Source organism: Triticum urartu, chromosome 7A (genome assembly GCF_056163025.1).
Source record: "Triticum urartu cultivar PI428250 chromosome 7A, HENAU_Tu73, whole genome shotgun sequence".
NCBI lineage: Eukaryota > Viridiplantae > Streptophyta > Magnoliopsida > Poales > Poaceae > Triticum > Triticum urartu.
In genome coordinates this window covers 732,330,244-732,355,417 of record NC_141879.1, presented here as the reverse complement: position 1 = coordinate 732,355,417, position 25,174 = coordinate 732,330,244, and the positions used below count along the sequence as shown (strand labels likewise).

Below are 25,174 nucleotides of genomic sequence, written 5' to 3'. Positions count from 1 at the left end.
CCGGAGAGTTGTCTCGGCCATGTCTGCATGACTCCCAAGCCCGTAGGGTCTACACACTTAAGGTTCGATGACGCTAGGGTTATAGGGAAAGTATGTACGCGGTTACCGAATGTTGTTCGGAGTCCCGGATGAGATCCCGGACGTCACGAGGAGTTCTGGAATGGTCTGTAGGTAAAGATTTATATATGGGAAGTCCTGTTTTGGTCGCCGGAAAAGTTTCGGGTTTTATCGGTAATGTATCGGGACCACCGGGAGGGTCCCGGTGGTCCACCAAGTGGGGCCACCAGCCCCGGAGGGCTGCATGGGCCAAGTGTGGGAGGGGACCAGCCCCAAGTGGGCTGGTGCGCCCCCCCACCAGGGCCCAAGGCGAAGAGAGAAGGGAAAAAGGGGAAACCCTAGGCTCAGATGGGCCTAAGGCCCACCTAGTGGTGCGCCCCCCCTCTCTCCCCCCTTGGCCGCCCCCTAGATGGGATCTAGGGCTGGCCGCCACCCCTAGGGGTGGAAACCTAGGTGGGGGCGCAGCCCCTCCCTTTCCCCTATATATAGTGGGGGTTTTGGGCTGCCAGAAACACGAGAACATCTCCTTCTTGGCGCAGCCCTACCCCTCTCCCTCCTCGTCTCTTGCGGTGCTTGGCGAAGCCCTGCTAGAGTACCACGCTCCTCCACCACCACCACGCCGTCGTGCTGCTGCTGGATGGAGTCTTCCCCAACCTCTCCTTCCCCCCTTGCTGGATCAAGGCGTAGGAGACGTCACCGGGCTGTACGTGTGTTGAACACGGAGGTGCCGTCCGTTCGGCACTAGGATCATCGGTGATTTGGATCACGACGAGTACGACTCCATCAACCCCGTTCACTTGAACGCTTCCGCTTAGCGATCTACAAGGGTATGTAGATGCACTCTCCTTCCCTCGTTGCTAGATTACTCCATAGATTGATCTTGGTGACGCGTAGAAAATTTTGAATTTCTGCTACGTTCCCCAACACGTACTGCATGAAAATTCCCACCCGTGTACACACCAACGTCGTAGAATAGGAAAGGAGAGGAGATTGCAGTTGATTTTGATTACTCACTGATGGGGAAGTTGCATGGAAAACAAAAAAAAAATCCTATGGAACACCCAAGATCTAATGTATGAAGATGCTAACAACCAGAGTGGAGTATGTCTATATACCCTTATAGACCGAAAGCGTTAACGATCTAGAGATCGTGGTTGGCGTAGTCGTACTCCTTCATGATCCAATCCGATCCGAGTACCGCACGAACGGCACCTCCGAGATGTGCACACGTACGGCTTGGTGACGTCTCCTCCTTTTTGATTTAGCATGCGAGGGATAAGAGGTAGATGGGATCTGAACCAACATGATGGCGTGGTTGTGGTGGTGGCAGCGAAATTCCGTCAGGGCTTCGCTAAGCTCGTACTGGAGAGGAGGTGGAGGGAGATGGGAGAGGCAGGCTAGCAATGGATGGGTCGCCGTCCCCATGCACCTCCCCTCTCTTTATATAGGCTAGGGGGCAGGGAGGGGCTGCCAAAACCCTCCTAGGGCCAGCCACAAGGGAGAAATCCTTTTAAATTTAGAGATAAGATATTATCTCTAGATTTAACCCTTTAAATTTAGATGTAAGACCTTATCTCTAGATTTAAATGACATGGGCCTTGGGAGCTGGTGCGACCAACCCATGTGGGTTGTTGGCCCACTCCTCGGTCCATGTGGGCCCTTCCCAGGTCATTGGGCCCCACGGTGGAACCCCTGAACCTTCTCGGTACTCTATAAAAAATTCCCTAACTTTTTCAAAACCCTGAAAAACACTTTCCATATATAAATCTTTACCTCTGAACCATTCCGGAGCTCCTCGTGATGTCTCGGATCCCATCTGAGACTCCAAACAATATTCAGTCTCGTCAGTATGAATATCCCAATACTACCCTAGCGTTACCGAGAACCTTAAGTATGTGATCCTACGGGTTCGAGAACATGCCGACATGACCGAGACACCTCTCGGATCAATAATCAATAGCGGAACCTGGATGCCCATATGAACTCCCACACATTCATCGTAGATTTTTATCGGTCTGAACCACGATGTCGAGGATTCAGTTAATCCCATATACAATTCCCTTTGTCCGGCGATATGTTCATTCTTTATTAGGAGAGTTTACTATTGGCCCACAACCGGATAGGCAAGAAATGATTTTCGGCAAGTGTTTTGATGTGTGGATTTGGTTCATACCTCTTTTAGTTTGATGTATGGATTTGCACAACAAGAAACTCTTTCAGTTTGTTCATTATAGATGCAAATATTATTTTGAGCTTGGTAAACAACCGAGCATATCAATAGTTCATGAGTATTTGTCTGATTGCAATCTGCTCAACTGTGCCACAACATCTCATTCATACTTGATGCGAAACATCCCTCAGCAACATGCGGGGTATCTAGTTTTTCTCAATTGTTTCCATTAATTTCTTGCGAAAAAAGTATCTAGTCCCTTCCCTCCACACGTGAAGCTACGCGCCAACATCCTCTGTTTAGAGCGGGACCATGGAGGTTTTGTCCTAACCGGAACTCGTCGTCGGCCGTGCACACATGCATGCATGTCGTACGTTGCGATGTACACGTCTCTGTACAGTGTACATGCAGCATCGACCGATATTCCGGCGGCTGGCCGGTGCAGATCTGCATGCGCGGCGTCGCCGTTGACGTGCGGGCTGGCTCCAATGGACCATCGATCGGTCCGTGGTGGATGCATCATGCATGCCGGGAAGCGTGTCATCGGAGCTGCTCGGCGTCGTCGCCCTCGTCCGTGGAGGAACAGGAGGCGCCGCCGCAGGTGCTTGCGGCGACGTCGGTGACGCGCAGGCCGGTGTCGTAGACCGCGCCGGGCTGCCAATTCGCGGGGAGCACCGCCTCGTCGGCGCGCAGCCACTTGCCGCCGGAGCCCGCGGTGACCACAAGCCGGAGCTGCAGCAGACCGGCCGGCACGCGCGACGTGCGCCACATCGACGGGGACGCTTCGCGCCGGGTCATGTACTGCCAGGATGTTTGCAACGGTGCTGCGTCGTTGTTGGTGCCGCTGGAACCGGTGACCGCCTGCGCGACCTCGACGGCGGCGATGTCGGTCTGGCCGCCCTGGTAGAGGAAGCGGAGGGCGAGGTAACCCCGGTCCCTGCTGCTCGTCTCCTCCACTTTAACCGCCAAGTTCTTGCTCTTGTACACGCAGGGAATCCTCCTGAAGTCCACGTCGACGTCTGCGTCCGCGAGCTCGGCGTTACGGTCTGGCGTCGCCAAGGCGGCGAAGGCGTCCTTGGTGAGCAGAAACCGCCCACCGGCACCACCACCGGTCATGTTCATCTCTGCCACGTCGGCGACGACGACGACCTTGACGCCGCCCGCCGCGCACGCGCTCCGTCCCCTGCACATCAGCTGGTAGCAGGCGCCGCAGGCCCGGCCACCGCGGAAGAAACTGGCGCTGACGGCCGCAATGTGGAACCCCCCGTCGACGGCCATCTCCGCCGCCTGGCCACCATACCCGCAGGCGGCACCGGTCAGTGCGCCGGCGCCGGGAGGGAGGATGGACGCGGTGGACCTGCGCGGGCACCAGCCGCAGCGGTACGTCGCCGATGACGAGGACGAGGAGGCGTGAGCCCGCGCTCCCGGCGCCGAGGCCAGCAGCAGGGTCAGGACGGCAACCTCCGCGGGGAAGAGGATCAGAAGCAGCTGCGGCAAGGCGGCCATTATCGCCGACGCCGTTGGTTGTGGTAGATGGAAGGGATGTGACAGCCTAGTTAGTCCCGTCCAGCGGATCGTTGGATAAGGAAGTTGAGACTCGTTGGAGAGGCCGGGGGATGCGGTGCCTGCGTGGTGGTTTAAATCAAGCGGCATGGCCCGGGGACGTGGGGAGCACGATCGATCCAGAGGTCGTAAACTCGATCGCTAGTTGGCTAGTGCGCGCGCGAGACTTTGCACACGAGATTCGAGGGTAAATGGGCGTCGACGTCGACCGACCTTGTCCGATCAGGACATTTGTACGCGTACGACGACACACGGGTCGACGGACGTCGCTGTCCGAAAGCGAGCTCCACATGCATGCCCACCGTGAACTTTGTCCTGCGCAACGAGCGCATGCATGCTGCCAGCCTACGCATAACAGGCCGTGTTGATTCCGTCCGTGATCTTGCAGTGACTGCGTGCATTGCACTCTCGGCCGTGACGACAATAATTTCCATGCGACAGCTACTCGTGCACTTGCATTTACTATTAGAATCCCGTGCGTTGCTACGGGTTATAATGCATGTAAATAAATAAAATAAATGATTAAGGTCATCTTTAAGATCGAAATTCATTTCTTCATTATATGTGCAGTCATGTTTGGACATCATTCTTCCTTTTTTGTCGGACCTTTCACTTTCTGCCCAGTTTTCGCCGTAGCGGGACATTTCTCATTGGATTCCTCTCCTTTATAACCGGATGACGCCTACCTCACCTTCGCCATGGCGCCCTCTCTTCTTCACACCGTACTCTCCCACGAACTGCCAAGGATGAGTCCCCCGCCAACCACCCTGCTCTCCGCCCTGATCCCCCCTCGTGTTCGTGCCCATCCACTACCGCCATCAAGGGGGGCGAGGCGTGCGCCACCCATAACGCCCCCAGCCAAGAAGGTAGATCTGATCTCTCTTGAGCCATTTCATAGTGTCTGTTATTGAGTCTTGAAGCAACCAACCAATACATTTACCGTTATGTCATAACCAGAAAAATGTACAACTTGATGAAAAATGCATGAACCACCCGCTCATGCAATTTGCTGCAAATCAATCTCTAATGAAACACAATTTGCCATATTTTCTAAAGCGGGGAAATAATTTCACGCATGCAACAGACCAATCCCAACACCCGTCCCGCTTACTCTCAGCCATCACCCTTATAAAAAAACCACTAACTCTTGTTCTAAATGAGCCAGTGATTGATGCCACCGTGGCAACCCAGCAACAAGGGACAAGGGCGGCAACCGCCTTCCTATCTTAATGCTAGTCACCCCAGGCTCTATGATCCCTTACCATCAAAATCCTTCATTGCACAATCTCGAAGAAAGTAGCTTATTGGAAACACAGAGGAAAAGTTAGAGCTTCCATCCAGAGGAATGAGAGCACAAAATATTTCCATGGCTCTGCCTCTCAAAGGTTTAGGAAAAACTCAAACCCTCGTGCAAAATGGAGTCTAGTTCTCTAACCACATCAAAAAAATAACCCAACACACTGACTTTTACAAGGATACACTATTAAGAGTCATACTACATCTATAGGGTTTCATCTGGAGGGGCTTTATAGCCTGGGGTAAAATTCACAGGCCGCGCGCACTAATGAAATCAAGAAGTGCGTACTACGACTCTAACAGGCGACCTCCTGCTACGAGCTACAATGCACCAACCACTCTGCCAGCAAACCTCACGTGACTACATTCATCGTTCCATTCTTTTCATCTTTCCTCTTTTCTTCTTTTTTGGACCCTCATAAGTGCCACATATATGGCACAAAGCAATTTCGCCCTGATGTTTTTTTATGACAACTTTAGTTGTGAAACATGGCAACTTTCTGTTTAGATGGCAAGTTTCAGTTTTATTGGGGTTTCAATTTTTCGGATAGCAATTTTAGTTGAAAAACTCTCGAGGAATAAGGTAGGCGGAATTTGCTTCAGCAGATGACTAAGGCGAAGTCTATCGAGAGAATTCAGCTGCCGTGTATTACCTTCTGATGATTATAGTCGGCAAACGAGCAAAGGATATACAACAAATATATACATGCAGAAATGTGGGCTCTTGGAGCCTTGTGCTAGTCAAACAACAAAAGAGTTCATATCTTAAAAAATACCAAAGAGCTTCAACACATATACAAATGGAAGAAGCCACAGAAGCATCACCTTTTACATGTATGCAACACAGCCTAGCTAGTCAAACAAAGATACTGTAGCTTACTCAACAGATAATTCCTTCAAGACAGGAAGAGGATAGAAGCTTAACTGCAGTTGTTTACGAGAAATATAATATGCTCTTAGATATGAAACTTTAGAATATTTAGAAGGCCTCTAGTTTATTAATTATCACTACATCACAACCATTGCAAATGGTGGCATGCCATTTGAAGTTCTCTAAAAATTAGCATTATTACTTGGCAAGATTACAAAGCTTTGTGTGAAAATTTCAGGACATCATTGAATGAGAGAGGGCATGTCTTACAAATTAGTAACTTCAGTGTTGAAATTGTGAGTTATCAGGCAAGTACCTGAAGCAGGATATCTACAATGGAAAACATCATGACATATTTAAACCTCTCGACCTCCCGTTTTCATGTCTGCATAGGCACTAAGGACCAAGTCATACTTCTTTCAATTGAAGGGACAACTTCAAAACATTTCTTCTCTGCCTTGGTGAACATCGTGACATCTTTAAACCAAAGAAAATGCATGATAATGTGGAGAACTGAACATGGACAGTTGGAAAAAAGAACCTCACTAATTCAGATTGACTACAATCAGTCCAAAAGTCAGATTTCTGACCAAGGAAAATCTGGAGAAGTGTGACTACCGTATTAGGGAATTAACCACATACAACACTATACATCAATGAATAAGGGTCATCACGGCATGTAATAACAAAAAACTAATGGCATGGCCTCCCTTATAAATCACACCAAGATGAAAAATAGTTACAAGCAGGGTCTAATAGTTTGCTGGAGAGAGGAAAGGTAGCAGTTCCATTTATCCTTAGAAGACAATCAGTTAGAATTGACAGATTCATACATGGCCATCCGTTATTGCAGCTACCAATATGGGGGCTCGGTGTTGGCTCCAGCTTCATCCAGGGTGGCCAAGGTTTCACAATATTAGTGTTATCCCGCCAAATGGCTTTTGCTCACCATTCCGTAGGATTGCACATAAAAGTCAGCTGTTGATACAAATAAACTATCTATTTTGGTGGAACTGGTTCTACTTTTTTATAGCAGCCAAACCAATCCAGAAGACCGGCAACCACCTAGGAAGGAAAGTTCTTGTGCACATCTCTTCCTCCTAGTGTAACCCAATTGACAGATTGCATTACCTAGAGCGCACATAGTTGTGGTTCTGGCCAGAGAGTTGCTTCGACATGCCGCTGAACACCTGATTGACGCCCCAACGGTGCACTTGTACGTGCGCTACACAAACAGAGAAGCACACCTGCAGCTGGAGGGTGAAGGAGCCACGAGGAGCCCAACCGAGGTCATAGAAGCCGCAGGGCAGTGGCACTAAACAGTGGTCAAGGATGACGACCGCGTAGACATCGGCGGAGCCGGCGGGGTCTCTTGCCAAAGCGGAAGATGAATTCTTTAACACTTCTCTTTACCTTTCAGAGTCATCAACAATGACAGTAATGTTGAAAGAATTAGCATAAATAATATAGTGATACTAAAAACTTGATGGCATGATTAGGTAAATAAATCATTGCTGCTCATTCTCACTTTACTGACTCATAATGATCAAGCCTATAAACCATGATCTGACCATGGACAACAAAAACAAAATGGCCAAATAAACTATAAATAGAACTGTAGCAGCTTGATTGCGTACCAACAAAATTTACATGGCAGTGTGATGGTAATGTGCACTCAACCCTGTGTTACAGGCCACTTGCAATTGAACAAGGATTCAAATCAGCACCTGACAATTTGTTGAACACTTACCGATGAGTCGGCAATAATCACTAGTAGAAAAAGGGTCAAACGTGAAGCACGTTAGTGCCGGTTTGTATTTGAGCCGGTACTAATGGTATCATTAGTGCCGGTTCGAACGGATTTGCATTAATGCCGGTTCGTGTTGAACCTTTAGTACCGGTTCGTGGCACGAACCGATACTAAAGGGGTGGTGGCAGGCTGGCGTCAGGCCGGGGCCCCACGATCACCTTTAGTACCGGTTCGTGGCACGAACCGGTACTAAAGGTCTAACCTTTAGTACCGGTTCGTGCCACGAACCGGTACTAAAGGTCTAACCTTTAGTACCGGTTCGTGCCACGAACCGGTACTAAAGGGGTCTAACCTATAGTATCGGTTCGTGCCACGAACCGGTACTAAAGGTCCCGGTCCCATTTTTAAACTCTACCCCCCCCCCCCCTGTGGATCGCCTTTTCAGTTTAAAAAAAAATAAAAGAAAATAATGGAAATGTCAAAAAAATAAAAGAAAATAAGTTTCTCATGTGATATGTGGTCTAGTTGTTGGGAAAATTTGCAAATGTGAATTTTGACTTTATTTGCAAAATCTCTCTGAAATTTGTAAAAATGGGCATAACTTTTGCATACTAACTCGGATGAAAAAGTTTTTTATATGAAAAATCATCTACTCGAAAAGTTACATCCGAATTTAACGGGGAAACCCCGTTAAACATTTGCAAAATCCTCAAAAACCTAATAGAAAAAAAGTTACGGGGCTTTTAAGATCTAGAGTGCAAAAAATTGAAAAATATTCAAACAGTGGGCAAACTGTGGTCAAACTAATTATTCTAGAATATTAGTGTTACTAAATAATTATTTTAGTTATTTCAATTTTGGTCAAATCTGGTCAAACAATGGTCAAACTGTGGTCAAACAATGGTCAAACTAATTATTCAAGAAATATTAGTGTTACTAAATAATTATTGTTTTTTAAAACAATAGTTTCAAACTCAAACAGTGAAATGTGTCACTTCATGCTCAAGCAAAATTACTGAAGGTTAATAGGATTGACATCTTACTATTGTTAGGAAAACAACAAGTGCAGACTCGAAAACGAAGGAGAATAGAACCTGAAAGTTAAGCGTGCTCGGGCTGGAGTAGTGAGAGGGATGGGTGACCGGTCGGGAAGTTAGATGATTTGGAATGAGTGATCCACACTTGAGCAGTTAAGAGAGGTGATTAGAGACTAAATCATCAAATAATTCAGAAAAATTAAAAATAAAAAAATTCAATTTTTTTTTCCAAAATTTTAAAAAAAAAATTCAAAAAAAACCTTTAGTATCGGTTGGTAACACCAACCGGTACTAAAGGTCTCCCGTACCAGGGCGCGAGCTCACGCCACGTGGTGGCACTTTAGCACCGGTTCGTACCGAACCGGTACTAAAGGGGGGGCCTTTAGTGCCGAAACGTTAGTGCCGGTTCCATAACCGGCACTAAAGGCCCTTACAAACCGGTACTAATGGTCCATTTTCTACTAGTGAATGTGACCGATGCGGGACGAGCTTGGACACATTGAGGATGACCACAAAACGGCCGCCGGCCCCCTCGATCATCTTCTCGTAGAAAAGAAAGCTGTTGCTGCCCTCTCAGGCCGCTGATGTGCTGCACGCGATGCTCGGACTCCACAGCAGGTCTTCCTTGCCGAATCCTGCATCAGTTCACATTTGCCTAGCACGTCAGTAAATCCTTCCAAAGGAAAGGAGCTACAGAATCCGTCAGTTAAACTTCTTGGTATCTGTCTGAAGTAATCAATCACCTGAGGGTAGAGCCTCTCTCGAACCGGTAGTAGTAGGAGTCTTTGTTGCTGGACACTATTCTATAGCATTCTTCATCTTCTCAGTAAAAGCCTTCAGGCCATCGATCTAGTTGTAGCCGACACCGTCACTGAACTGCATTCCTTCTGCCTGTACAAGATACGCTATGAAGGGGAACATTGCAGTTGCAGAAAGCATTAGTTCAGAATGCGGCCCATGTGCAGGCGACCGATGGCTCCTGCTCGATGGTGTCGACCACCGCTCCTTGGCCACGAAGATACGCTATGGCGTCGACCATTCCTCTTGCACCGCGTCAGACCGCTCCGGCTGGGCTCCACTTCATGTTCAACATCGTCCTCTAGCAGTGCGCCCACACAAAAAGGCCACGAAGGATGCGACGACGACGGGCTTGAGCAGGAGGACGGAGACAACGCGAGGAGGAAGAGGCCGTCGCGGCCTCGCCGGGGAGGCACCGCGTCGGCCTGAGGTGGTGAGCCAGAATGCGTGGCTCGCGAGGGAGGGTCGTCCATGACCTACGCGTGTTCGCCATCGGCGACCCATGCGACGGCAATCTCAAATTTCACGGATCACACGATGGTGAAGCTTGATCTACATGGATCCGGCTACTGCTACCTCGATCTGGCACAACGCTGCCCTCCAGTCTCGGACCACCACGACTCATCCTTCTCCTCCGCCCAGCCCGGTGGCGCCACTGCCCCAGCCGCTCCACCCACTAAGCGACACAGCCGACCCGCTCCCATCCTCACTGCCCGGAACACAAGTCGCGGCGGGGCATCGAGGGTAAGAAACTCTAGAGGCGGCCGGACGTGGAGGTGGGGGTTTGGAGTGCTGTTGCATGAGGGGGTAGGGAGGTGGAGCTGCTCCTGTGGTCGCGCCCGAAGAATAGGTCGGGCCGATGGAGCGGTAGGGGCGGCGGCGGAGCGGGAGATGGGGCGGAGCGGGAGATGGGGGCGGCGACGGAGAGAGGGAAAGAGAGAGGTCGCATCTGGATCGAGAGGAGGGGCGTCGTACTGGTTTTTCTTCGTGGGAGGGGTGGTGCCAAAAAAATCTAGAAAAAAACCTATGAAAGAAAACCGGACGAAAATGGTGGGACGAAAATTAACCGACGAAGACTACCAACTGCTTTATTAGAAGTATAGAAATAAAGTAATACATGGAATTAACGACCAAGCATGCACAAATTTGGCACATATTTTCTGTGCAATCGATATCGGGAATGCTAAAAATCCGACGCCAGATTTTTAGACATGGCAAATGGAACGGTCTTCATCGTAATTTATGTTGTCATGAGTAGTTGGCGAGCTCGCTAATTTTCTGGCAAGAAGAAAAAAAGAACCGAGGGAACTTGCCATGATTTGCTTGCCAACTAAACTTTTTTTTTTGAGCAAAAGAGGGTTTCCCCTCTGATTTTCATTAAAGAAACCAGCAAGTATCCGACAGGTTCCACTTCATAAACTGACCCTATTACAACACAGGAAAAGTTCAGGGCAAAGACAGGCAAAGAAATATAACCAAGGAAGGCCACTGCCTAACAGCAGCTTCTGAAACAGCCCACGCCATGCTTCAAACATCTTGGTCGAATCTTTCACCAAAAGAAGCCACTTCCATCACTGCTGAATTCGGAGAACGCCAAAACGCCACCCTTGCGCCGCCTTGTAGACATCACTTGCTACTTGTTCGATGAGTTTTGCTCCCAGCATCAGCATTTTTTCCTCTGGGTCCTTTCTCTACAAAATAGCCCAATCAGAAATCCAACCACATATCATTTTCACAATTCCCATGGGATCAGTAATCTTTTTTCTATCAAAGATAATGTCATTTCTACACCTCCAAATCGCCCACAAAAGGGCTGAGGTGCCAACCAAGATCAACTTTTTGTTATTTGTCTGAATTTTTTAACCAGTTCCCAAAACGATCATTGATATCTCTAGGATAATGTTTTAGATCAAAGGCACATCCGACCAGCGCCCATATGATTCTAGCTACAGAACATGAAAAAAATAGATGATCAATTGTTTCATCTTTACCACACAACACACAATGTTTATCCCCCTTCCACCCTCTTCATCCCTAGTAAGGACACTTTTCTTAGCAAGAAGCCATAGAAAGACTTTAATTTTCACAGGCACTCTGGTTTTCCATAGAAATTTTCTGGAGAATCCCACATTATCTTTTATCAGGTGCATATATAACTATTTGACAGAAAATTTCCTGTCTGCGGTAAGCATCCACATTGGTCTATCACTCCCCCCATATATCAAGATTTCCTCACACCTCTTTTTCATACTAGTCCAAAGCTGTTCAGTGTCTCCAAATAAAGATCTTCTGAAAGAGAAGCCACCCCACCATTTATTAATAGCATCCTTAACCGAAATTCCATGGTCATTGTTAATGAAGAATAGAGAGGGATAGGCTTCTTTCAGTGGTTTATCACCCACCCACCAGTCTTCCCAAAACCTGGTATTTTTCCCATCCCCCAGTTTTTTCTTAACATGGGGATAGAAGTATTTTTTAACTTTCAAAATGTTACACCAAAATTGGGAGTCTCCATTTTTATGCTCAATCCCAGAAAGACATTTGTTTCCTACATATTTCTTTTTAATAATACCCTGACAGAACCCCTCATCATTCTCTAATTTCCACAGCCATTTAGCTAATAAAGCAATGTTAAACATCTCCAGATTTGTAATCCCCAGTCCCCCTTGCTATTTTGAAGACAACAGGTTCTCCAGTTTACCAGGTGGTATTTCCTTTTATCTTTCTCAGCTTGCCATACCATCCTGGCTCTGTAAAAGTCCACTTTCTTTCTGACCCCAGCAGGGAGAAGATAGAAAGACATCATATAAATAGGGATATTAGACAAACAAGACTGTACCAAAGTAACTCAACCTGCTATGTTAAGCAATCTACCTTGCCAACAGGCACATCTCTTTTCTCAAAATTTTCAGCCACATTTTTTCACATTTTGTTCCTAATTCTTTTATTGGATTTATCATGCCTAAAAATCTAACGGTAGCTGGATATTCGGGTCCATTATATTCCTACACCGTCAGCTGATTTTGTAGTGATTCCCTAAGCAAGAATATTCCAAGTGAGGATGAACCTAGAATGATTTCTTGAAGGCCTTAGAGCATCTACATGCGGTCACCCTCTCGAACGCCCGGGCGGTCCATCCGGTCATTGACTAGTCACGATTTTTTGAGCTGGATGGACGCCTCAAACGGGTCTCAAACGCCCGGGCTGACCGACACCCCTCATATCCAGTCCAAATATGAGGGTGCCCGGGCGCGTCCGCCATGTCGGACCCGGCCAACGCTAGCCCACCCGACCCCACATATATTTGGTCACATCCGTTCGCCGGACCAAACCCTAGCCACTTTACACTCCTCTCCCCGCTACTCCCTCCGCCACCCGAGCTCACCTTCGGTGTTTTTTGGCCGTCTTTGGCATGGCGGGCAGCGGATCTAACTCCGACCAGTCCGGATCCGTCGACTGGGGTGTCATCTCATGTGGGTTGGAGGAGGCAATGGTGATCTGCATTGCACTCCGCCGCTCCCGGGAGGACAGCGCCCGGCGACGGATGGATTTGTCCGGCACGACTCCATTGTGTCGGCTCAACAAGCGCTCAGGTCCTTTAGGGCTGGATAACCACAGTCTCGCCAGCCGGAAAATCTCTCATTCCGTATCACCGGTCGGGCAGACTATGATTCCCATCGGGAACGGGCAGCACGCCGTGGGAAGGAGAGTATAGGGGCCGCCGAGGCCCATATCGCGGCGGAAATGGCGGCGGCGGAGGCTGCGCGGGCGACCGCGTAGGATCAAGTCATCCGCGTCCGCATTGTGAAGAAACGACAGTGGAGGAACACGCGCACCCTCGCCCAGGAGCAGAATCGGGCAGTCCGTGCCATGGCCGGACTGCCACCGAAGGAGGAGAAGGACATCGACGGCGAGGACAGCTCCGGCGACAAGCAGATCCGGCTTGATCCCTACTGCGTCTTCGACCGGTACTTCCGCGAGAAGGACAACAAGAGCGCCGGAAAGGGCAAGGGCAACCGTGGATGATCTCCTCCACAGTCAAACATGTCAAATTTTGGTAGTCCGAAGGCATGCTTAGTGTAGTGTGATGGAGTAGCCGGACGATGTGTGTGCATCGACGTAGTTGCATGAGTTTGTATGAATTTAAGATATGATAATTGAGATGTTCAGATGTGGATTGCATTATTTGAAACGTGAACGGACAGTGTCTGTAGACGCGTCAGAGCAAAGGACCAGATTTACAAAGTCCGGATGTAGATGTTCTTAAAGGTTTGAGTGTGTTGTGCAGGGGCGGATAAGGTTGGGCTTAGACAAATGGCCCGGGGCACGGCGAAGGCGGTGGCCCGGGTAGAGCAGCGCCGTGAGCCGTGTGCGGACCAACGGCAGGAAACCGTAGGTGGAAACCGGCCGTTCAAATCAAGAGCCATAGCCGTTGGATAAAATTCCTAGTGGCACCTGAGCTCTTCCAGATGGCGCGCCGAAAAAACAAGACGGTGCATGCGGCGCTCCGGGCAACAACTGGGTGCGTGATGTGCAAGGGCGGGTGACCACGGGATTGCTACCTCAATTCGTCAACCTCTGGACGAAGGTGGCGGCAGCTAGCCAACTGTCGGCCGGCCGGGATGTCTTCACTTGGAAATTGACGGAATCGGGTGTGTTCTCCACAAGCTCGGCATACCACTTGCAGTTCTTGGGGTCTACGAGATCACCTATCATGGCGGCAGTGTGGAAGGCATGGGCGCCGGCAAAGATCAAGCTTTTCGCCTGGCTTCTCGCCATTAATAGGCTTCTCATCGTGGACAGGTTGATGGCGAGGCAATGGCCAAACTGCTACTTTTGCCCTCTCTGTGTGCGTAGCCTGGAGACCAATGTGCATCTGTTCCAGGAGTGCCCATGGGCTCGACGTCTATGGGCGAGGGGGGCTGATCGTCTTCAGCTACAGTCATGCCACCCTGATAACTGGAGCATAAGGACTGACACAACCGAGTGACTCTTGGGCTTGACGACCAACGCAACACAGGCCAAGAAGGCGATGTCCATCTCCCTGCTCCTAGCTTGGACGATCTGGGGCAAGAGAAATAGCAGGATTTTCAGAGGTCAAGAATGATCTGTCGAGAGAGCGCTGGACTTTGTTGGCGACGAGATCACAACCTGGACGTAGGCAGGCGGGAAGCACTTAATGCCGCGAGAGTAGGACCTAGGCGCCCCCCTTTCTTTTTCCTTCTTTTTCTTTCTTTCCTTCTTCAGCGAGTTCGCTCGCTTTTGTACAGCTGGCGTCTCTTTCGCCGTCTTATTATAATGAAATCGCAGCTCTCCTGCGTTTCCTAAAAAAAAATCAACTGAAACGAAAGGCCATCATCAACGTACTTAAACATGTCATGCAATGAATTGCCGAGCGTGCAGCCGTGCACACAGTTAAAGCTTGGGCATGATTGCATGCACGCATGAATACATCGGTCTCGTTGTTGCGTGCATGTGAGTGGTGGTCACCTACCGCTACAATGCACCCACACGGGTTCCCTCAATCCTGAACAGCTCCAAATTAAGTGCCGGTGGTGGAACTGAACGAATGAGACGGGCAGCAGGGAATCTTCGGACTTGGACCCCGCCGCCCGGCATCGCCGACGGAGACGGGACAATGGGATTGAACCAGACCGGCCATGTCGACCTCGCCCCTCGCCGCGTCGTACGTGGAGTAGAGATCGGTTATTCCGCACAACATTTAAATAGGAAAAACTCCTATATGAGAATCAAAGATCTTTACAGCTTCCTTTTCGAACTGAATACACAAGTACAAATGTTGTGCGAAACTCTGAACATTTAAATACGTACTTATAACAGCTACTCCCCCTCGCGTCGCCTCCCCCGCGGGCGGCTTGGGAGGGCTCAGCCGCCGCCGCCGCCTAGTAACCCTCCAGCGCCCTTCTCCTCCTCCTCCGCTGCCGATGGTCGGCGGCGGGCAAAGCCCGTGCGTGCGAAGGCGGCGGCGGAGGGTCTCTCCTCCGTCTCCCGGATCCGCGGCGGCGCGGGCGTCCTGATCCGCGGGGTGCGGCCCTCTCGACGGTGTGGCGGATCCCGGAGGCGGCGGGCTGTGGTGCACGGGCACCTAGATCGGCGGCAGGATTGGTCGACGACGGGCTTGGGCGAGATGGTGTCGGCCGCGCGGTGCCGGATCTCGTCGCTCGTGACGGATCTCGCCACTCCGGCCATCGTGGAGGAACCTGGACCTGGGGCGGCGGACCCGGTAGGCATGGCGACGGCGCCCTCGGTTGGCTACGTTCGCGGGAGGGGGGGGGGTGGATGGACGGCGTCTTGACCGCGTGGGCGGTGAGATGCCAGTGGATCTCCTCCGCGCCGCAGGCTCTCTCCTGCTGCACTTGGTGGCTTACGATCGTGGTCGTCGGCCTCGGTGCGTTCGCGGGGGCTGATAGAGGTGACATCGGACCGGAGGAAATTCTGGATGACTTGTTCATCCCGATGATGGCGATGACCAGGATCGCAGTTCTCCTCCTTGCAGTCGTCTTCGAGGTCCCTGCCCTCCACCCCGACCCTATGCCCGGGTGAAAACCCAAAATCTTCTTAGATTGGGCGACAACGGCACTACACGTGTCGTACCCTTCTTGCAGGCGCCGCCTGGGGCGTTTGGGTGCTCGGTTAGACGAACTACAGGCGGGGGGGATGGGACCAGTGTTAACAGGTGGTGTTCGAGATGGAGGAGCAACGTGGCATCTGGCACGTCGATAATGGTGGTTCTCAGCGGCATGGAGCAGCGGGGTCTCGTCAGTGGGCGTGTGATGATGGACGAGCACAGGATAGCGGGGTTGTCTGGCGTCGTGGTGGCGTCGACGGCAGATAGACCGGGCAAGGTAGATGCAGCAATACAACACTGAAGATGTATTGGTCGCAGGTGGCTGCGGTGGCTTCATACCCGGCGGGCGTCCTGGTTGGGACTTCAGGTCTTAGATGTTAGGTTTGGCTGTGAGGTCTGTTTGGTATTAAGCCCAAACTATCAGCATCCCTTCATCAATTGGATAGAAGTAGCGACAGATGTTGTCTAGACGGTGGTTTTTAGTTTTACTATTGTATAACTTCGCAAGATCTTGTGTGAATGATTAATAAAGTGGCTGCATATACATGATCCAACCAAGGCTAGGGTCCTCGTCCTTTTCAAAAAATAAATAAAATAATAACAACTACTATGAGTATGACAGATCTTCACAACCGAACTTTGAAATACTTATTATTACATTTGCTATGAGAATCAGCGATCTTGAATTCTTAGCTAACTTCCACCGCTAAACAAATTAAAAATGAACTAATTAAGTTTTTTTTGATGAAACTAGTTAAGTAATCAGAGCCGGAAATAGATCAACAGCATCGATCGATGGACGTGCGTGCGTGCCATGAGTAAGCTTACATATACTACTCGAGCATGAGACCCATGTGCTAACAAAAAACCTCCTAGCTAGCTAGTCAACGCAGGGCTAGCACAACAATAATGCGCACAAGGCAGCTCGACTGCTGGAGATCAACAACAGAGACAGACCGATCTCCATGATTTCGCCTACTTATCCTCAAGGCCGTCTTCGTTTTTTTGCGGGCTTCGACGGCATGTATGCCAATAAACATATTCGACTTCTCCAGGATAGATGCCAGTATATTTATTCATCATTGTCTGAGGATTATAGTATCAATCCCGAGAGATCGGCCAATATACTTAAATTAGCAAGCTGGCCGTTGTCATAAACTGCAAGTGTACTTCCCGCAAAAAAAAAAAAAAAAAAACTACAAGTGTACGCCCGTAGTTGCGGACTGGTATGTTATTACGTGAATAAATGTTTAGGATTTTGCTATAAATCGACGTTAAATTTTTTAGCATGGCAAATCAGACGTCTGAGGGCATCTCCAGCCGTTGGCCCCCCAGGGGGCGTCTAAAAGCGCCGCCTGGGGGTGAGCCGGCGCAAAAAATGGCCCTGGGGGCGAGTCGGTCCCCAGCCGTCGGCCCCCAGGACCGCCCCCAGGCGCGTATTTAAAAAAAAGGACCGTTCGGCGAAGTTATGATAAAAACTAGTTAAATTTCGGCCAAACATGGCAAATTTCGGTGAAATTCGCGCATTTTCATTACATTAACCTAATCTAAAAAAGAAAAGGGCTGAAGTCATCGCCGCCGTCGCCGCCATCGTCGTCGTCGGCCTTCTCCTCCTTGACGCGGGCGCCCCTGCTGGACCCCTGCCCGGCGTCACCATGGCGGACTGGCGGCGGCGCGTCGTCGTCGTCGTCGTCGCTGCTGTCGCATAAGACGACGACCCCGTCTTCAACGCGGCCGCGTCGGCGCTCCTCGAAGCGGCGCAGGGCGGCGCGCTGGCGTTCCTTCTCCTTCTCCCGGCGCGCCTTCTCCATTGCAATGGAGTCCTGGCGCGCCCATTCTAGGACCGCATCGTCGTCGTCGAACTCCGCCTCCACCAGCGCCAGCCCCGGCTCCGTCTTCACCGGCGCCAGCCCCGGCTCCATCTTCGGCTTGACGAAGCGCGGAGGAGCCGACGAGGAGGGGGCGCGCCGGCCGCCCTCGTTGATGACGATGCCGACGCTGCGAGTGCGCCGACCGATTGGCGTCTCCGCCGCGGGCTCGGCCTTGACGCCGAGAAGCGCCGGAGAACCGGAGGAGTGGGAAGATGAGCGAGAGGAGGAAGACGAGGAGGAGGCAAACCTCCTTGGCGCCCATGCGCGTCGGTGTTACGACGGGGCGGCCCCCGTCGCAGGATAGGTCAACGGCGGGTTGTTGCCGCCGTCGAGGTGCCTCAGCCGCCCTCCAGCGTGTGGCCCGGGACGCCCCACCACAGGTGGCGCCCCACGCTGTTCTTCACGCCGCCGACCACCGGTGTGTCGTTGGTGGAGGCCAGGCGCTGCTGCTGGCGGCGCTGGAAGTACGCCGCCCAAGCCACGTGATTGTCGGCGGCGTACTGGGGGAGGGAGCGCTCGTCGTCGGTCAGGGAGGCGCGCGCGACCTCGACCTCCTCGGCGAAGTACGTGGGCTTCGCCACGGCGTCGGGTAACGGGGGAACGGGCACTCCCCCGTCGCTGAGCCGCCACCCCGTCGGCCCAGCGCGCATGTCCGGCGGCGCCGGGATGTTCGCCTGGAACAGGAGCCAGGACTCCTGTTCACGGAGTGAACGCCGGCCGAAGCCGTTCGCCGCCGCCTCGTCTCCGGGGAAGCGCTCTGCCATGGCGACGGGCTCGGCGGTGGTAGAGAGGGAGAGAGAGGGGCTGCCGGTGGCGCTCGAGAGAGGAAGACGGAGACGGAGAGAGAGGGGCTGGGCGACGGCGAGGGGCGAGTCTGGTGTGGGCACCGGCGAGAACCGCCGGCTTTTATAGCCGCTTCGCGCCGTGTGTACGCGCGCGAGGGAGGGGAGGCGTCGGCGCGCCGTCCCGAGACGCGCCGCCCGTGAGGAATCAATGGCAAGGCTGACCGGCGACAGCCTTGCCATTGATTCCCCGTGGGAACCGAGGCAATTGGGGGGAAGACGAGCCGCCGTGTCCCTGACGCGGCTGGCCCGCGACTTTTTCGCGCCAAAACAGTTTGCCCCGGTGCCCCCGGGCGCCCCCCAGCGTGCCGGGTTCGGCCTGAGTCCGCCGGCGCTGTTTTCGGCCCAGGCCGGCGAAAATCGGGCTCCTGAGGGCGCGACTGGGCCGTTTTTTCGGTGCCGGCGCAAAAAAAATGTCTGGGGAGGCCTTCCTGGGGGCGCGGCTGGAGATGCCCTGAGATGGTAAATTATGTTGTGGCGAGGTTGCCTCTTTTCTTTAGGAAGAAGGGCAATCCTTGTCATGTTCAGCTTTTGCCAGGATTTGCCATGCTTGCTAAAAAAAAGAGTGAATTCCATTTTTTACCTTGTAGTTGTACATTTGTGACACATATTACCCTATTTAGCGGAACTTTTATCGAAATGTCAGATTTTGAAGACTTTTAACACGGTTTTACCTCAGTTTTACATTTTGTTTGTTTATGGTCAATAGGATCGGCATGTTGCGTCATTGATTCGTAAAAAAAACTGTAAGGATCGGAGGGCATCATTGGTGATCTTGTCCAAACTTCTCTTGTCTATCTGTTCCACTCCTTGTGGCCGTCCACATGTTTTTGGATACAGGGCGTCACCTCACACCTTACCTGATGGACACGCATCAAAAAACAAGGGTCCAAAGATTTCAAAAGGGGTATTCTAGACGAATTTTCACTCAAAGGGGTAATTAGTGTCACAAATGTATAAATATGGGGTAAAAAGTGGAATTCACTCTAAAAAAAATTACCATCCTCCCGCCAACATAATTAATCATAAAAAATGTTCGATCTGCCATGCCTAAATCTGATTTAGTTTTTTTACTTTTCCTTTATCTCTAGACTGGTTGATCTATTTCTGTTATTCAGATAACGGAAAGTGGTTATGCCCGATTCAAAAAAGTCTTTTTCTTTTACATTTCTGAATGTTTAATTAGCTACTATGGATATGAATGGCCACATATTCCAGGGCAAGCTTAGTAGACTGATAATCTCTGTCAATCTTACATGTTTTTATACATCCATATTTAAAGGAATTGTTTCTTTTTAACAAGGGAGGGTGCAAAAGGACCTGGTACTACATTGAATTAAAACGGTAGGACAATACATCTTACATTTTGAGGAGTCAGGACCCGATAGGATCATGAAATGACAAACCAGACCCTAACTTTTACAAGGAGGATCCAAACGGAAAAAGGAAGATTGCAACCATGTCCAAATCCACTCCCGGTTGGATCCAATTGCAATGTCGCCGAGGACGAAAACCATTGGGATGCCACAAACCCCCACAGCACCACCAACAGGACATGGACCCTGAGTAGAAGCTTCATTGCCTTCCTTTTTAGCTCATGGGTTGCGAGGTAGATAGATGGTTGTGTTTCGACAAGATAGTTCAACGGCATGGCGGCAATGGCTGGTAATCGACAACCGTGACAGGCGTCATAGCTTCTTCAAGGATGCCATCGATGATGTGCTCTTTCCTATCTATGCTATCCAGTTCCCCACATCTCCTCTGCTTCTTATCCACCTCCACGATGGCTTCCAGAGTTGAGGCTGACCGGAGGGCTCTCCTCCAAACCAGGGTGACCGACAAGTTTATTGCAGTAGATGCTAGTGTTATCGCGGCTGACTGAAGGAGGCACCCCACTACCACCACTAGTCAGACAAGCGGTGCTAGCCACTAGCCACCACTCACATGTAACGGCGGCGCACTCCCTAACATCAACGCCACAAGCCTCTAAGGCAGACACAACCTTACTTCCACTATCTACACAAGGAACCAACACTCCTCTCCCATATCCACATCGAGTTCCAGCGCTACTGGTGAAGAATGGGGAGAGAGCTGGGGCGCCTCTCAACACGGGCGAGAGAGGGAGCACGTGGTTTAAAAATGATAGATTTTGTCCTAAAAAATGTTCACCCAATTATAAAAAAGCTCTTCATCCAGTGTAAAGAAAATTGTAGTTGAAAAAAAACCTTGCATGGATCTTAGTGTTGTATCGACATTTCTCGGTGTCAAACTTAGATTTAACTATTATCAATCGATTGAAAATTGGCAAATCTGTTAGTGCTATTTATCTTGTGGGGATTATCATTGATTCATGAGCGGCAATTAAATGGTGATGTCATGGATGCACAATAAACTACTACTCCGTCTCACAATATAAGAACGTTTTTCAACCTATGTTATCTTGAAAAACATTCTATATTATGGGATAGACGGAGTAGAGATAAGTGTCACATTCCACAAAGAAGACGGTGGAAGAAGAATCAACAATGGCCGCAAGGTATCTTTGGAGTTGGACCCGCGGCATGCCGGTATATACATACGATGAGACATGAGACTAGATGCCGAATGCGTAATGCCTAATGCCGATAGCTCACCCACACACTCATGTAGTGCATGCATGAGCACAATGACAACGATCTCAATTCTCAAGCGTGTCCATGTATAGCCCACTAATATGCACTAGCTACTTGCTAGTGTGGACGTCAATGGCCGCCAGCCATTGTGGAACCACAATCATGGAGCACGCACCATTTCTTTTGGCCGAGCTCCGGCGACAACGATTAGGCTGTCTAGGTCGGAATATCCCAAGGGTGTCGTTGTAGTTTCCTATGTTTCGGGGTGTTTTTCGCTGTTATGCCCCTTCCTCCATTTCTCTTCACTTTTCTGCGTGTGCCGGCGTTGTGTTGTGCCGTTTGGTCGCGATGTAGATGCAGCGGAACACCTACACATCCGTGCAGTGTACATGCAGCAGCAGCAGCAGCAACATCAATGCATCATCGACCTTCCCGGCGGCTGGCCGGTGGCGTGCAGGCAGGCTCCGATGGATGCGAGCGTGGGCGTCATCTGAGCTCCTAATCATCGTCGTGGTTGTCGTCCCCGGCACCGCAGGAGGCGCTGCCGCAGGTGTTTGCAGCGACCTCAGTGACCCGCATGCCAGTGCCGTAGACCGCGCCAGCATGCCACTCCGCCGGGAGCACCGCCCCGTCAGAGAGCATGCCTCGACGGCCGTGTCCACCAAGCTCGCCAGCTGACCATCGTCACGAGAAGCAGTCAAGGCGGCGAACGCGTCCCTAGTGAGCTGGAACTGGCCGCCGCCTGTTCTGTTCGTGTCCGTCGCCGGCTTCGCCACGTCGGCGATGATGACCTTGACGCCGCCCGCCGCGCACGCGCTCCGGCCCCTGCATCTCGACTGGTAGCAGTTACTGGATCTATCCGATGAGAGATGGCAACTCGGAATATCTTCAACTAGTTTGGATGGTGGTCATGTAATAGGATATGTGTTTAGTTTCCTATCTTATCTTTTGCCTGCCGGTTGTGGCTATCCTGTCATGTTGCTTTTGCTCTTTTTGAGCTTCTTTACTTTTGAGACCTAAAAACTTTTATTGAACTTTTTTGCTTATTAATAATTCGGCGGTAAGCATCGTTCTGATGCAGAAGCCGGGGCTTAACCTTCTTTTTGAAAAAAAAAAAATCTCAGCTGGTAGCAGGCGCCGCAAGCCCGGCCGCCGCGGAAGAATCCAGCGCCGACGGCCGCAATGTGGAACCCTCCCTGGGAGGCGAGCTCCGCTGCCGCCTGGCCACCGAACCCGCACGCGGCACCGGTAAGGGCGCTGGCGTCCGGAGGGAGGATGGAGGCGGTGGAGCGGCGCGAGAATGAGACTAGGATGAGGAGGTGTGTGGTTGAAGGCTCTCTTTAAGCGCCAAGCTAGCAATGGAGCGGCATGGAGAGTTGGATAACGGACGGAGCTACACCTACGTGGGGGGCATGAAGAAGATGATATGGAAGCAAAGCTTCTTTTCAACTCCACATGCGCGTCAAGAATACTCTGAATAAAGTCTTAAACTGTATAATTAACTGGCTACCGGTTGGAGGGGATCACGAAAGGATTGATTTCATGTGCCCACCGAAACTCCCTTGATGACAAGCTAAATTCACAGGCGAGCAACCATGCATTTCCAATCATACACAAACGAGAGGGGCCTGGCTTGACGTCTTGTGGCGCCATGTGAGTGGTGGTGGGCTCGAGTATGAACAGTGTTCTAGTGGCTGCCAATTGAGTTGCCGCTGCATTTATTATTCCGGAATAATGGAGCCGGAGAACTACATAACCTCATCAACACGTACGTGTGCATGTATGCATGATGCATGTACAGGGTTTCTCTCCATTAATAAGGAACAGCCTCAATACAAAGTGAACAGTGGACATGTACATATTTGTTCCTTCATTATCATTATTTTGAGAACCACGGCTATATCTAAGTTGTCTGAATTTGCAATTTGGCTAAGTTCATTTCGTGGGAGGAAAAGGAAGGAGATGAGCTTGAACTCCGATGTCGAGCCAGGAACGAGGCGGAGCAAACTGGACATGAGGAGTGAAGAAGAACCATTTTTGGAGGATGAAAGCTGAATGCAAAAAAAGCAGAGCGGCCTGTTGGATCTTAATCCAATGGTGGAGCTGGAGCTGCATCTCTTGTATAAAACTGTTCCAAAGTGGACTTGATGTAGCGAAGCTGATTTTGGAGCGGAGTAGTGCCAAACAGGCCCTAGTCCATATTTGAGATCGGTATTTGTTCCTTAATACAGTTTGTTTAATCAATACTTATTGTCTTATCAAAGAGATACGAGGCAGTTCAAGCGGTCTTCGACTAAGATCAATGTAAAAATTTGGCAAAACCAAAAACAAACATGGGGTGGGAAGGGAGGATAAAAGAAGCAGTCTTGCTAAGTCTTAGTCGATTAAAACATAACGAAGTCTCAGTCGATGCTATATTCGTTAGATCTTACGTTAAGATTCATGCAAAAAAGAAAATCTCAGTTTTTTCTTTTTCTCTATTGCATGTTTGTCACTTGACTGAGACTTGGTTAAATCTCAGTCGACTGAGACCTAGCCACACCCTAAAAGAAGTGTAAGACAAAATCTTATGTATTCCAGAAGTAAGAGAGATTGATCATTAGCAGCTATATATTAATGAATGGCCATATACACATATGTTCTCATGATTGGCACATATGAATGGAAGGTAAATAAGTGGTATGCCATGCAATGCATACAACGCAATTGATAAGTGTATTCACAAAACGGGTTTGCTAAATCTCAGTCGACTAAGACTTAACCCGTGCCGGACGGCCCGCCACGACATATACACATATGATGAGATGTGAGACTAGCTGCCGATAGCTCACGTACTCACTCATGTTGTGCATGGATGAGTACATTGACAAATGACAGCGACAATGATCTCAACTTCTTAAGTGCCCCCCCCCCCTCCCAAAAAAAAACTTTTTAAGTGTGTTTACACTAGTAGAAAAAGGGTCAAACGTGAAGCACATTAGTACCGGTTTGAATTTGAGCCGGCACTAATGTGTGCATTAGTGCCGGTTCCAACGGCTAGCCGGCCGCTCTCATCAGTACCGGTTCGTGGCGAACCTTTAGCAGCGGTTCGTGCCACAAACCGGTACTAAAGTGAGTGGTGGCAGGATGTTGTTAGTCCAGAGCCCCTCCAGCACCTTTAGTACCGGGTCGTATCACGAACCGGTACTAAAGGTCGTCCTACATAGACCCTTCGTCCACCCGAGCTCGCTCTGTTCTTCCCCTTTCCCATCTCCTCTCTGTTCTTTTCCCTCTTCCTCTCAAGCTCATCACACATTTTGCCCAAAATTTGTCAAGATTTGAAGGCCCCCATCCATTCAAATGATCACAAAGGTTAGCAACAATGTCCTTTCATCTCTCATTGCTAGATTAGCTCATGCAATGCTTTATATAGTGATTGATTTTTGAGTTTAGTAATTTGGGAGGAATTATATATATATGTGCTAGTATTTGATTTATATGCAATTTGAGGTAAAAAATAACACTTAGTTTGCATATGTAGGTGTGGTTTACTTAGTACCTTCTAAATCTCCGTCGTAACCACCGTCGATCGCTCGCAACGTCCCGTCGCCGGCACCACCTTGTGGTGAGCCTCTTGTACATGAAGTTTTATATAAAAAATTGATGTTTGTGTGATTTGGATATATAGTTACTCGTATAATTATCTTACCCATACGTTGTTTGTTATACATAGTGCCAT

The 25,174-nt window shown here is 50.1% G+C and overlaps 1 pseudogene; it reads right to left on the bottom strand.

The window, feature by feature from the left end:
• Nucleotides 1–2,624: 2,624 nt before the first annotated feature.
• Nucleotides 2,625–3,968, bottom strand: LOC147962405 (expansin-like A4 pseudogene; annotated as a pseudogene).
• Between the last annotated feature and the right edge of the window lie 21,206 nt (nucleotides 3,969–25,174).